This window comes from Oncorhynchus nerka, linkage group LG27 (assembly GCF_034236695.1).
Source record: "Oncorhynchus nerka isolate Pitt River linkage group LG27, Oner_Uvic_2.0, whole genome shotgun sequence".
In the NCBI taxonomy this organism is placed as follows: Eukaryota; Metazoa; Chordata; class Actinopteri; order Salmoniformes; family Salmonidae; genus Oncorhynchus; species Oncorhynchus nerka.
This window is the reverse complement of record NC_088422.1, coordinates 95,257,960-95,268,896: the sequence shown is the minus strand read 5'-3', so window position 1 is coordinate 95,268,896 and position 10,937 is coordinate 95,257,960.

Below are 10,937 nucleotides of genomic sequence, written 5' to 3'. Positions count from 1 at the left end.
TACAGCTGTTAGATGAAAGCCCTCATCCCTGTTAACTCTCCTGGTATACAGCTGTTAGATGAAGGCCCTCACCCTTGTTAACTCTCCTGGTATACAGCTATTAGATGAAGGCCCTCACCCCTGTTGACTCTCATGGCCTGGTATACAGCTGTTAGATGAAGGCCCTCATCCCTGTTAACTCTCCTGGTATACCGCTGTTAGATGAAAGCCCTCATCCCTGTTAACTCACCTGGTATACAGCTGTTAGATGAAGGCCCTCATCCCTGTTAACTCACCTGGTATACCGCTGTTAGATGAAAGCCCTCATCCCTGTTAACTCAACTGGTATACAAAGCTGTTAGATGAAGGCCCTCATCCCTGTTAACTCTCATGACCTGGTATACAGCTGTTAGATGAAGGCCCTCATCCCTGTTAACTCTCCTGGTATACAGCTGTTAGATGAAGCCCCTCATCCCTGTTAACTCTCATGGCCTGATATACAGCTGTTAGATGAAGGCCCTCATCCCTGTTAACTCTCCTGGTATACAGCTGTTAGATGAAGCCCCTCATCCCTGTTAACTCTCCTGGTATACAGCTGTTAGATGAAGGCCCTCATCCCTGTTAACTCTCCTGGTATACAGCTGTTAGATGAAGGCCCTCATCCCTGTTAACTCTCCTGGTATACAGCTGTTAGATGAAGGCCCTCATCCCTGTTAACTCTCCTGGTATACAGCTGTTAGATGAAGGCCCTCATCCCTGTTAACTCTCCTGGTATACAGCTGTTAGATGAAGGCCCTCACCCCTGTTAACTCTCCTGGTATACAGCTGTTAGATGAAGCCCCTCATCCCTGTTAACTCTCATGGCCTGGTATACAGCTGTTAGATGAAGGCCCTCATCCCTGTTAACTCTCCTGGTATACAGCTGTTAGATGAAGGCCCTCATCCCTGTTAACTCTCCTGGTATACAGCTGTTAGATGAAGGCCAACACCCCTGTTAACTCTCCTGGTATACAGCTGTTAGATGAAGGCCCTCACGCCTGTTAACTCTCCTGGTATACAGCTGTTAGATGAAGGCCCTCATCCCTGTTAACTCTCCTGGTATACAGCTGTTAGATGAAGGCCCTCACCCTGTTAACTCTCCTGGTATACAGCTGTTAGATGAAGGCCCTCATCCCTGTTAACTCTCCTGGTATACAGCTGTTAGATGAAGGCCCTCATCCCTGTTAACTCACCTGGTATACCGCTGTTAGATGAAGGCCCTCACCCCTGTTAACTCTCCTGGTATACAGCTGTTAGATGAAGGCCCTCATCCCTGTTAACTCTCATGGCCTGGTATACAGCTGTTAGATGAAGGCCCTCACCCCTGTTAACTCTCCTGGTATACAGCTGTTAGATGAAGCCCCTCATCCCTGTTAACTCTCATGGCCTGGTATACAGCTGTTAGATGAAGGCCCTCACCCCTGTTAACTCTCCTGGTATACAGCTGTTAGATGAAGGCCCTCATCCCTGTTAACTCTCCTGGTATACAGCTGTTAGATGAAGGCCCTCATCCCTGTTAACTCTCATGGCCTGGTATACAGCTGTTAGATGAAGGCCCTCACCCCTGTTAACTCTCATGGCCTGGTATACCGTTGTTAGATGAAGCCCCTCATCCCTGTTAACTCTCCTGGTATACAGCTGTTAGATGAAGGCCCTCACCCCTGTTAACTCTCCTGGTATACAGCTGTTAGATGAAGGCCCTCATCCCTGTTAACTCTCCTGGTATACAGCTGTTAGATGAAGGCCCTCATCCCTGTTAACTCTCCTGGTATACAGCTGTTAGATGAAGGCCCTCACCCCTGTTAACTCTCATGGCCTGGTATACAGCTGTTAGATGAAGGCCCTCATCCCTGTTAACTCTCATGGCCTGGTATACAGCTGTTAGATGAAGGCCCTCATCCCTGTTAACTCTCCTGGTATACAGCTGTTAGATGAAGGCCCTCATCCCTGTTAACTCTCCTGGTATACAGCTGATAGATGAAGGCCCTCATCCCTGTTAACTCTCCTGGTATACAGCTGTTAGATGAAGGCCCTCATCCCTGTTAACTCTCCTGGTATACAGCTGTTAGATGAAGGCCCTCATCCCTGTTAACTCTCCTGGTATACAGCTGTTAGATGAAGGCCCTCATCCCTGTTAACTCTCCTGGTATACCGCTGTTAGATGAAGGCCCTCATCCCTGTTAACTCTCCTGGTATACAGCTGTTAGATGAAGGCCCTCATCCCTGTTAACTCTCCTGGTATACAGCTGTTAGATGAAGGCCCTCACCCCTGTTAACTCTCCTGGTATACAGCTGTTAGATGAAGGCCCTCACCCCTGTTAACTCTCCTGGTATACAGCTGTTAGATGAAGGCCCTCACCCCTGTTAACTCTCCTGGTATACAGCTGTTAGATGAAGGCCCTCACCCCTGTTAACTCTCCTGGTATACAGCTGTTAGATGAAGGCCCTCACCCCTGTTAACTCTCATGGCCTGGTATACCGTTGTTAGATGAAGCCCCTCATCCCTGTTAACTCTCCTGGTATACAGCTGTTAGATGAAGGCCCTCACCCCTGTTAACTCTCATGGCCTGGTATACAGCTGTTAGATGAAGGCCCTCACCCCTGTTAACTCTCATGGCCTGGTATACCGTTGTTAGATGAAGCCCCTCATCCCTGTTAACTCTCCTGGTATACCGTTGTTAGATGAAGGCCCTCACCCCTGTTAACTCTCCTGGTATACAGCTGTTAGATGAAAGCCCTCATCCCTGTTAACTCTCCTGGTATACAGCTATTAGATGAAGGCCCTCACCCCTGTTGACTCTCATGGCCTGGTATACAGCTGTTAGATGAAGGCCCTCATCCCTGTTAACTCTCCTGGTATACCGCTGTTAGATGAAAGCCCTCATCCCTGTTAACTCACCTGGTATACAGCTGTTAGATGAAGGCCCTCATCCCTGTTAACTCACCTGGTATACCGCTGTTAGATGAAAGCCCTCATCCCTGTTAACTCAACTGGTATACCGCTGTTAGATGAAGGCCCTCATCCCTGTTAACTCTCATGACCTGGTATACAGCTGTTAGATGAAGGCCCTCATCCCTGTTAACTCTCCTGGTATACAGCTGTTAGATGAAGGCCCTCACCCCTGTTAACTCTCCTGGTATACAGCTGTTAGATGAAGGCCCTCATCCCTGTTAACTCTCCTGGTATACAGCTGTTAGATGAAGGCCCTCATCCCTGTTAACTCTCCTGGTATACCGCTGTTAGATGAAGGCCCTCATCCCTGTTAACTCTCTCCTGGTATACAGCTGTTAGATGAAGGCCCTCACCCCTGTTAACTCTCCTGGTATACAGCTGTTAGATGAAGGCCCTCATCCCTGTTAACTCTCCTGGTATACAGCTGTTAGATGAAGGCCCTCATCCCTGTTAACTCTCCTGGTATACAGCTGTTAGATGAAGGCCCTCACCCCTGTTAACTCTCCTGGTATACAGCTGTTAGATGAAGGCCCTCATCCCTGTTAACTCTCATGGCCTGGTATACAGCTGTTAGATGAAGGCCCTCACCCCTGTTAACTCTCCTGGTATACAGCTGTTAGATGAAGGCCCTCATCCCTGTTAACTCTCCTGGTATACAGCTGTTAGATGAAGGCCCTCACCCTGTTAACTCTCATGGCCTGGTATACAGCTGTTAGATGAAGGCCCTCATCCCTGTTAACTCTCCTGGTATACAGCTGTTAGATGAAGGCCCTCATCCCTGTTAACTCTCCTGGTATACAGCTGTTAGATGAAGGCCCTCATCCCTGTTAACTCTCCTGGTATACCGCTGTTAGATGAAGGCCCTCATCCCTGTTAACTCTCCTGGTATACAGCTGTTAGATGAAGGCCCTCACCCCTGTTAACTCTCCTGGTATACAGCTGTTAGATGAAGGCCCTCACCCCTGTTAACTCTCATGGCCTGGTATACAGCTGTTAGATGAAGGCCCTCACCCCTGTTAACTCTCCTGGTATACAGCTGTTAGATGAAGGCCCTCACCCCTGTTAACTCTCCTGGTATACAGCTGTTAGATGAAGGCCCTCATCCCTGTTAACTCTCCCTGGTATACAGCTGTTAGATGAAGGCCCTCATCCCTGTTAACTCTCCTGGTATACAGCTGTTAGATGAAGGCCCTCATCCCTGTTAACTCTCCTGGTATACAGCTGTTAGATGAAGGCCCTCATCCCTGTTAACTCTCCTGGTATACAGCTGTTAGATGAAGGCCCTCATCCCTGTTAACTCTCCTGGTATACAGCTGTTAGATGAAGGCCCTCACCCCTGTTAACTCTCATGGCCTGGTATACAGCTGTTAGATGAAGGCCCTCATCCCTGTTAACTCTCCTGGTATACAGCTGTTAGATGAAGGCCCTCATCCCTGTTAACTCTCCTGGTATACAGCTGTTAGATGAAGGCCCTCATCCCTGTTAACTCACCTGGTATACCGCTGTTAGATGAAGGCCCTCATCCCTGTTAACTCAACTGGTATACCGCTGTTAGATGAAGGCCCTCATCCCTGTTAACTCTCATGACCTGGTATACAGCTGTTAGATGAAGGCCCTCATCCCTGTTAACTCTCCTGGTATACAGCTGTTAGATGAAGCCCCTCATCCCTGTTAACTCTCATGGCCTGGTATACAGCTGTTAGATGAAGGCCCTCATCCCTGTTAACTCTCCTGGTATACAGCTGTTAGATGAAGCCCCTCATCCCTGTTAACTCTCATGGCCTGGTATACAGCTGTTAGATGAAGGCCCTCATCCCTGTTAACTCTCCTGGTATACAGCTGTTAGATGAAGCCCCTCATCCCTGTTAACTCTCATGGCCTGGTATACAGCTGTTAGATGAAGGCCCTCATCCCTGTTAACTCTCCTGGTATACAGCTGTTAGATGAAGCCCCTCATCCCTGTTAACTCTCATGGCCTGGTATACAGCTGTTAGATGAAGGCCCTCACCCCTGTTAACTCTCCTGGTATACAGCTGTTAGATGAAGCCCCTCATCCCTGTTAACTCTCATGGCCTGGTATACAGCTGTTAGATGAAGGCCCTCATCCCTGTTAACTCTCCTGGTATACAGCTGTTAGATGAAGGCCCTCATCCCTGTTAACTCTCCTGGTATACAGCTGTTAGATGAAGGCCCTCACCCTGTTAACTCTCCTGGTATACAGCTGTTAGATGAAGGCCCTCATCCCTGTTAACTCTCCTGGTATACAGCTGTTAGATGAAGGCCCTCATCCCTGTTAACTCTCCTGGTATACAGCTGTTAGATGAAGGCCCTCATCCCTGTTAACTCTCCTGGTATACAGCTGTTAGATGAAGGCCCTCATCCCTGTTAACTCTCCTGGTATACAGCTGTTAGATGAAGGCCCTCACCCCTGTTAACTCTCCTGGTATACAGCTGTTAGATGAAGGCCCTCACCCCTGTTAACTCTCATGGCCTGGTATACAGCTGTTAGATGAAGGCCCTCATCCCTGTTAACTCTCATGGCCTGGTATACAGCTGTTAGATGAAGGCCCTCACCCCTGTTAACTCTCCTGGTATACAGCTGTTAGATGAAGGCCCTCACCCCTGTTAACTCTCCTGGTATACAGCTGTTAGATGAAGGCCCTCATCCCTGTTAACTCTCCTGGTATACAGCTGTTAGATGAAGGCCCTCATCCCTGTTAACTCTCCTGGTATACAGCTGTTAGATGAAGGCCCTCATCCCTGTTAACTCTCCTGGTATACAGCTGTTAGATGAAGGCCCTCATCCCTGTTAACTCTCCTGGTATACAGCTGTTAGATGAAGGCCCTCATCCCTGTTAACTCTCCTGGTATACAGCTGTTAGATGAAGGCCCTCATCCCTGTTAACTCTCCTGGTATACAGCTGTTAGATGAAGGCCCTCATCCCTGTTAACTCTCCTGGTATACAGCTGTTAGATGAAGGCCCTCACCCTGTTAACTCTCCTGGTATACAGCTGTTAGATGAAGGCCCTCACCCCTGTTAACTCTCCTGGTATACAGCTGTTAGATGAAGGCCCTCATCCCTGTTAACTCTCCTGGTATACAGCTGTTAGATGAAGGCCCTCACCCCTGTTAACTCTCCTGGTATACAGCTGTTAGATGAAGGCCCTCACCCCTGTTAACTCTCCTGGTATACAGCTGTTAGATGAAGGCCCTCACCCCTGTTAACTCTCATGGCCTGGTATACAGCTGTTAGATGAAGGCCCTCATCCCTGTTAACTCTCCTGGTATACAGCTGTTAGATGAAGGCCCTCACCCCTGTTAACTCTCATGGCCTGGTATACAGCTGTTAGATGAAGGCCCTCACCCCTGTTAACTCTCATGGCCTGGTATACAGCTGTTAGATGAAGGCCCTCATCCCTGTTAACTCTCCTGGTATACAGCTGTTAGATGAAGGCCCTCACCCCTGTTAACTCTCCTGGTATACAGCTGTTAGATGAAGGCCCTCATCCCTGTTAACTCTCCTGGTATACAGCTGTTAGATGAAGGCCCTCATCCCTGTTAACTCTCATGGCCTGGTATACAGCTGTTAGATGAAGGCCCTCATCCCTGTTAACTCTCCTGGTATACCGCTGTTAGATGAAGGCCCTCATCCCTGTTAACTCTCCTGGTATACAGCTGTTAGATGAAGGCCCTCATCCCTGTTAACTCACCTGGTATACAGCTGTTAGATGAAGGCCCTCATCCCTGTTAACTCAACTGGTATACAGCTGTTAGATGAAGGCCCTCATCCCTGTTAACTCTCCCTGGTATACAGCTGTTAGATGAAGTCCCTCATCCCTGTTAACTCTCCTGGTATACAGCTGTTAGATGAAGGCCCTCACCCTGTTAACTCTCCTGGTATACAGCTGTTAGATGAAGGCCCTCATCCCTGTTAACTCTCCTGGTATACAGCTGTTAGATGAAGGCCCTCATCCCTGTTAACTCTCCTGGTATACAGCTGTTAGATGAAGGCCCTCATCCCTGTTAACTCTCCTGGTATACAGCTGTTAGATGAAGGCCCTCATCCCTGTTAACTCTCCTGGTATACAGCTGTTAGATGAAGGCCCTCACCCCTGTTAACTCTCCTGGTATACAGCTGTTAGATGAAGGCCCTCACCCCTGTTAACTCTCCTGGTATACAGCTGTTAGATGAAGGCCCTCATCCCTGTTAACTCACCTGGTATACAGCTGTTAGATGAAGGCCCTCACCCTGTTAACTCTCCTGGTATACAGCTGTTAGATGAAGGCCCTCACCCTGTTAACTCTCCTGGTATACAGCTATTAGATGAAGGCCCTCACCCCTGTTAACTCTCATGGCCTGGTATACAGCTGTTAGATGAAGGCCCTCACCCCTGTTAACTCTCCTGGTATACCGCTGTTAGATGAAGGCCCTCATCCCTGTTAACTCTCCTGGTATACAGCTGTTAGATGAAGGCCCTCACCCCTGTTAACTCTCATGGCCTGGTATACAGCTGTTAGATGAAGGCCCTCATCCCTGTTAACTCTCCTGGTATACAGCTGTTAGATGAAGGCCCTCATCCCTGTTAACTCTCCTGGTATACAGCTGTTAGATGAAGGCCCTCATCCCTGTTAACTCTCCTGGTATACAGCTGTTAGATGAAGGCCCTCATCCCTGTTAACTCTCCTGGTATACAGCTGTTAGATGAAGGCCCTCACCCCTGTTAACTCTCCTGGTATACAGCTGTTAGATGAAGGCCCTCACCCCTGTTAACTCTCATGGCCTGGTATACAGCTGTTAGATGAAGGCCCTCACCCCTGTTAACTCTCATGGCCTGGTATACAGCTGTTAGATGAAGGCCCTCATCCCTGTTAACTCTCCTGGTATACCGTTGTTAGATGAAGGCCCTCACCCCTGTTAACTCTCCTGGTATACAGCTGTTAGATGAAGGCCCTCATCCCTGTTAACTCTCCTGGTATACAGCTGTTAGATGAAGGCCCTCACCCCTGTTAACTCTCCTGGTATACAGCTGTTAGATGAAGGCCCTCACCCCTGTTAACTCTCATGGCCTGGTATACAGCTGTTAGATGAAGGCCCTCATCCCTGTTAACTCTCCTGGTATACAGCTGTTAGATGAAGGCCCTCATCCCTGTTAACTCACCTGGTATACAGCTGTTAGATGAAGGCCCTCATCCCTGTTAACTCACCTGGTATACCGCTGTTAGATGAAAGCCCTCATCCCTGTTAACTCAACTGGTATACCGCTGTTAGATGAAGGCCCTCATCCCTGTTAACTCTCATGACCTGGTATACAGCTGTTAGATGAAGGCCCTCATCCCTGTTAACTCTCCTGGTATACAGCTGTTAGATGAAGCCCCTCATCCCTGTTAACTCTCATGGCCTGGTATACAGCTGTTAGATGAAGGCCCTCATCCCTGTTAACTCTCCTGGTATACAGCTGTTAGATGAAGCCCCTCATCCCTGTTAACTCTCATGGCCTGGTATACAGCTGTTAGATGAAGGCCCTCACCCCTGTTAACTCTCCTGGTATACAGCTGTTAGATGAAGCCCCTCATCCCTGTTAACTCTCATGGCCTGGTATACAGCTGTTAGATGAAGGCCCTCATCCCTGTTAACTCTCCTGGTATACAGCTGTTAGATGAAGCCCCTCATCCCTGTTAACTCTCATGGCCTGGTATACAGCTGTTAGATGAAGGCCCTCATCCCTGTTAACTCTCCTGGTATACAGCTGTTAGATGAAGCCCTCATCCCTGTTAACTCATGGCCTGGTATACAGCTGTTAGATGAAGGCCCTCATCCCTGTTAACTCTCCTGGTATACAGCTGTTAGATGAAGGCCCTCATCCCTGTTAACTCTCCTGGTATACAGCTGTTAGATGAAGGCCCTCATCCCTGTTAACTCTCCTGGTATACAGCTGTTAGATGAAGGCCCTCATCCCTGTTAACTCTCCTGGTATACAGCTGTTAGATGAAGGCCCTCATCCCTGTTAACTCTCCTGGTATACAGCTGTTAGATGAAGGCCCTCACCCTGTTAACTCTCCTGGTATACAGCTGTTAGATGAAGGCCCTCATCCCTGTTAACTCTCCTGGTATACCGCTGTTAGATGAAGGCCCTCATCCCTGTTAACTCTCCTGGTATACAGCTGTTAGATGAAGGCCCTCACCCCTGTTAACTCTCCTGGTATACAGCTGTTAGATGAAGGCCCTCACCCCTGTTAACTCTCATGGCCTGGTATACAGCTGTTAGATGAAGGCCCTCACCCCTGTTAACTCTCATGGCCTGGTATACAGCTGTTAGATGAAGGCCCTCATCCCTGTTAACTCTCATGGCCTGGTATACAGCTGTTAGATGAAGGCCCTCACCCCTGTTAACTCTCCTGGTATACAGCTGATAGATGAAGGCCCTCATCCCTGTTAACTCTCCTGGTATACAGCTGTTAGATGAAGGCCCTCATCCCTGTTAACTCTCCTGGTATACAGCTGTTAGATGAAGGCCCTCATCCCTGTTAACTCTCCTGGTATACAGCTGTTAGATGAAGGCCCTCATCCCTGTTAACTCTCCTGGTATACAGCTGTTAGATGAAGGCCCTCATCCCTGTTAACTCTCCTGGTATACAGCTGTTAGATGAAGGCCCTCATCCCTGTTAACTCTCCTGGTATACAGCTGTTAGATGAAGGCCCTCATCCCTGTTAACTCTCCTGGTATACAGCTGTTAGATGAAGGCCCTCATCCCTGTTAACTCTCCTGGTATACAGCTGTTAGATGAAGGCCCTCATCCCTGTTAACTCTCCTGGTATACAGCTGTTAGATGAAGGCCCTCATCCCTGTTAACTCTCCTGGTATACAGCTGTTAGATGAAGGCCCTCACCCTGTTAACTCTCCTGGTATACAGCTGTTAGATGAAGGCCCTCACCCTGTTAACTCTCCTGGTATACAGCTGTTAGATGAAGGCCCTCACCCCTGTTAACTCTCATGGCCTGGTATACAGCTGTTAGATGAAGGCCCTCATCCCTGTTAACTCTCCTGGTATACAGCTGTTAGATGAAGGCCCTCACCCCTGTTAACTCTCATGGCCTGGTATACAGCTGTTAGATGAAGGCCCTCACCCCTGTTAACTCTCATGGCCTGGTATACAGCTGTTAGATGAAGGCCCTCATCCCTGTTAACTCTCCTGGTATACAGCTGTTAGATGAAGGCCCTCATCCCTGTTAACTCTCCTGGTATACAGCTGTTAGATGAAGGCCCTCATCCCTGTTAACTCTCCTGGTATACAGCTGTTAGATGAAGGCCCTCACCCCTGTTAACTCTCCTGGTATACAGCTGTTAGATGAAGGCCCTCATCCCTGTTAACTCACCTGGTATACCGCTGTTAGATGAAAGCCCTCATCCCTGTTAACTCAACTGGTATACCGCTGTTATATGAAGGCCCTCATCCCTGTTAACTCTCATGGTATACAGCTGTTAGATGAAGGCCCTCATCCCTGTTAACTCTCCTGGTATACAGCTGTTAGATGAAGGCCCTCACCCCTGTTAACTCTCCTGGTATACAGCTGTTAGATGAAGGCCCTCATCCCTGTTAACTCTCCTGGTATACAGCTGTTAGATGAAGGCCCTCATCCCTGTTAACTCTCCTGGTATACAGCTGTTAGATGAAGGCCCTCACCCCTGTTAACTCTCCTGGTATACAGCTGTTAGATGAAGGCCCTCACCCCTGTTAACTCTCCTGGTATACCGCTGTTAGATGAAGGCCCTCATCCCTGTTAACTCACCTGGTATACAGCTGTTAGATGAAGGCCCTCACCCCTGTTGACTCTCCTGGTATACAACTGTTAGATGAAGGCCCTCACCCCTGTTAACTCACCTGGTATACAGCTATTAGATGAAGGCCCTCACCCCTGTTGACTCTCATGGCCTGGTATACAGCTGTTAGATGAAGGCCCTCACC